We start from the raw sequence: 4,544 nt of genomic DNA, 5'->3' as shown, positions 1-4,544 counted from the left end.
ATACTACTACTCCTACTCAACTGACTACTAATAATAAATAATAATCAATAAATAAAATAACTAATAATAATAATAACTAATAATTAATAAATCAAACATAATCAATGAATAATATTATATGGTGTTTAAATGGACCAGTTATTTCAGTACAACTCTTCTGGATTCAAAAACTTGATTACAATAACTTATCCTCTGAACAGGAAACCTTCAAGAAATTCTGTAAAAATTCAAGTTTAATTTTTCTGAGATTAATCAACATTTTTAAGGCCAAACAATAATCAAAATGCCTATGGGCAGACTCAAATTTCAAATGCTAAAAATAAAGGTTAAATTAAACCCATAAATCCTGGTTGTCTTTCACTTTGATCTAACGCCTGCGCTGGGCGGACGCACAGTATTTGATTAGATGGTAGCGGTCTCCGAGGGCCTGTCTTTCCCATAACCGTCCTATACTGTAGCTCCAGCAGATCTAAGCGTGAACGGAAGAGTAAGACCCGTACCCGTGACACCCCACGCTGTAGTCTCTCTTATAGCAGCCTCCATGGCCTGGCAAAGCTGAAGATCCATAGAATAACTGAATAAACGTCAGTGCAAAGTATTGGACCCTGCAGGTTGAAACGAGCCACATTGATCCAGAGCTAAAAATAACCTCTGGTCCGTGCTTTGGACTAGTAGCTCACACCATATCTGGACTCGCGGCACATGTAACTTTTACCACCCGTTTCCTCCCAGTAAGCTGAACCTGTCACCTGCTTCCTTTCAGGACAGTGACAGGAGACCCAAAGTGCGACTTGGTGTGGATGTTTCCAATGAGGAACGTACTCGCGTTTGACCGGCGCTGGCTCCGGGCAACATTCACAAAATAACGCTGCGCAGCAAACTAAAACAGCGCTGCTCCTTTTGTCTGTCGAGAGCCTCAAACACTTTCACGACGTTTGCCAAACAGTCGTGTCTATAAACATCACATATTGGATTGTGATGTGGTTGTTGTGTGTGTGTGAGAGCTTACTTGCTGTATTTCTTTTGCGATAAACATCGCACAGAAAAAGTAAACAAAGAACAAAGAGAAAAGGGATGAACGGTGAAATGACAAGAATGAAAGTGAGTGAGGGGAGAAAGAGAAACCAGCAGATGAAATATTTAACAATAATAATTCCTGCAGCATGAAAACCCGCAGTTTGTTTGACCCCTACATAAAAATACATGCCAGTGCCTTTCCCTCCCCGGTCTGGTTTGCTCCAGGCTGCTCAAAAACACTCACAAGAGAGTCTGGTTTCGTTTAACTATGTAAAAAAGATCGCCAGAAACCCTACGAGTCCAGAGGGCAACCGGCGCAACTCATCCTCCAGAAAACGGAGCCTGGATAAATCACGAGGTCCTGAAGAAGGATGCTGCACCAACAGGCTCCGCCCTCTGTCGACAATCCACTTCGGGCAGCCAACTAGCGATACACAAAAAGACCAGCCAATGTCGAGTAGAACAAGACTAGAGGAAAATGAAATAAGGAGTTACTGAGTGGAAAGGGGGTGAAGGGGTGAGCGAACAAGCAAAAAGAAAGTGATGTGGGTGTCTGTGTGAAGGACTAATAAGGCAGAAGAAGGGCTTAGCAGTCCGGCTGCTACGAGGGGCTTGAAGGGGCGCAGAGAGAGAGATAAAAAAACACAGAGATAAAATATAGAGACACTTCTCAATCTCTTTATAGCTTTACGCCATTTGCCATTCCTCCAGGCCCGAAGGCTGATAAACTAACCGGAGACAGCGGCAGCGAGGGAACTGCCTGTCTCCCCCTCTTAATTCCTCTCCTCCTCCCTGCCCCCACCCATATTAAAATCTCCCATAAACTGAACAATAACTAACAGGCTAGAAAAAAGAGACAAAGCGAGGCAATCAGATTTTACATAAACCAGAAAGAGAGAGAAAAAGAGGAGATAGACCATCAACTACCACCTCACATGCACCAGCTATCCACTCCACCTTATAAATAATAGAAAAAATATAAAAAATACACAGGATAAACACTAAAGCACACCACACCAAAAAGAGAGAGAGAGAGAAGAAAGATGGATTAATTATGAGTGTTTTGGTTCACCGTCTTCGCTTCGTCTAAAAATAAGATATAAGAACTTTAAGCATAGGGTTTATGGCCCTCTACCACCCCTTATAAAAAAACCAACACCACCACACAAGCAGCAACACACCACGACCACACCATGGCTGGTAATGGGTGTCAGGTGTTAGATTAAATTATGAAGCCGGTGCCACATACATTAGTTGTCACTCTGGCATTCCGCTGCCAAGTGGGGCGGGGAATTTATTTGACTCGACTGGGGGAAATATTTTTTTTAATTCTACATCTTGGATGCTCTTTTAAATAATATAAAGAGATGCTGTGCTGACGAGTAACTGAGAACTTACAAAATATAAGAAAGAGGATACAATAAGGTTTCACACGGAGGTTACAAATAGGCATCTCTGTTATACAACAAGGAAAACAATAAAACCCAGTAATTGAGAGAGAGAAGGCCGACACCAGAACAAAACAGCACCACAAAATACAGGACTAAGAGAGAGGACTCCTTCATGGGCCAAACACACAATATAGAGAGAGAGCGTTAGGCTCCCCTAAATAAACCCCGCGCATATTAACCCTTCACTGTCAAACAAGCTGCGCTTTAAAGGACTTATAAACTACTTCATCCTAACTCCTTGACAAGAAATAAACACACAATAAGCTTTTTTTTTTGGGAAATGAGAAAACTTGGGAATTTATACTGCGTTCTGCTGAACCTGCAGCCTTTATAGTGACCCCCGCGTAAGCTATCAGGGATCCAACCACAAACCTCAGTCTTTTCCATTTTAATGACAAATCAATTTGGCGTCATTTATGTAAAAACGCAGATGACAAAATCATCAACTAACAAGTCCGTGGCAGATTTCACCTATTGATAAAATCCATTCTGACTGTAAGTTAATTCTTTGACCTGGTCCTGGAATTGAATTACAATTTTAAATCTTTATTGCAGCCCTTCACGTTGTTTTTACCTAAACCAGAGTTTACTTGTTTCTATAAACAATGTAAAATACTCCTCTGGTCCCTCCTAGCTGCCCTGCCCTCCGTACCTCGTTACACCTCCTGTCGTCATCCCGCGGGCCGTCCTATGCCAGCCCGTTTGCTTACTGCAATAGGGTCCATCAACGAGATCGATACGGATCCTGACCACCGCCCCCGGCCCGTCTATCCGGCGGTCTCATCTCACGCACAATCGAGTGCTGCCAGCCTGCCGCGCATATGGAACCGCTTCCCCAATTGTAAACTATTGTCCAAACTTTATAGGATTTATCGAATGCCACGAATGAAGCTCTCCTTCTTCACAATTATATTCATTTATATATATATAATACACATTTAATCCAATTTATTCCACCTCCAATGCAGCAGCGTCTGAAATGAATTATCCTCCACCCGGCTTGTAAGGCTTGTTAAAGTCTTCCTAGCAAAATGACTTTGAAGAAACTTAAGCATAGTCATCCCCTGTCAAATTTCCATAACTTCATTGTGATATTTCTGCTCCTGGGCTGGCATCGCAGCTAGGGTTGTGTGCTACATAATGAGAAAGTAACAGAAGACGAGGCGGTGGCCTACTTTTACTTTGATTGTAGTTAGTTAGTTAGCATTCTAAAGGCTTTCAAAAAAGAAAGGCTTGCCCCCAAAGATGCATCTCCCGTGTTTTGAAAACATCTTCCCCAGGCTTTCATTACGCCATTAGCCAAGTGGGTTGTCTGTAGCCGTTGTGTAAGCTTGCTGTGTACTGCCAAGAAGCTGAATCCTGCGCCCTTTCAATACACGGCGATTTGCCTGGAAAGCACGGTCACCAAAGTTCGCTTCAGCGGCGTTGGCAGTTAAGTGAAAAGCATAGGTTTTCAATTTTGAATATTAAGCGTTAGCTCAGATTTATCTTTGCAGCGTTGTTTCTGCAAACTCTGTTGCTCTTGCTTGCCCAAACCGCAGGCGGCGTTTCGACTGCCGGCATGGTCTCACATGAGCGAGCTCCGGGTCTGCACCAAACCCTCACGTCCCCATCTTCTCGGAGGAACCAACCGTGAGTTCTGGAGCTTTTTTTCTGCACTTCACGCAGTTTTATTATTAAAGCAGCGCGTAACATCTCAGGCTCAGACTGACGCCATCGATTCCCGCCGTCTGTCCCCTTCCCGCAGAGCTTTATTCTTTTCCAGCGTTAGTTCGCCGGATGTCAGAATGTTTCTCTCAATATATGGGTTCAAATGGACTAGTTATTTCAGTAAAACTCTTCTGGATATCAACAACTGATTAAAATAACTATCTCTGAACCAGGAAACCTTCAAGAAATTGTAAAATTAAGTTTAATTTTCTGAGTATAATCAACATTTTAAGCAAATAATAATCAAATGCTATGGCAGACTCAAATTTAATGTAAAAATAAAGGTTAAATAAACCATAAATCTGGTTGTCTTTCACTTTGATCTACGCTGCGGACCAGTATTTGATTAGATGTAGTCTCAGGGAT

The 4,544-nt window shown here is 42.5% G+C and overlaps 1 protein-coding gene across 6 annotated transcripts in view; it reads left to right on the top strand.

Annotated features, from left to right (window-relative positions):
* The window catches only part of tle3b (TLE family member 3, transcriptional corepressor b), a gene marked incomplete at its 5' end in the record, with an annotated part of 22,390 nt that overhangs the window by 10,171 nt on the left and 7,675 nt on the right, over positions 1–4,544 (top strand).

The sequence above is a fragment of the Morone saxatilis genome, unplaced genomic scaffold, assembly GCF_004916995.1.
Source record: "Morone saxatilis isolate NCDOM2014 unplaced genomic scaffold, NCSU_SB_2.0 Contig11, whole genome shotgun sequence".
Taxonomy (NCBI): domain Eukaryota; kingdom Metazoa; phylum Chordata; class Actinopteri; family Moronidae; genus Morone; species Morone saxatilis.
The sequence above is the reverse complement of the archived record's forward strand: the minus strand, read 5'-3'. Positions and strand labels throughout refer to the sequence as shown.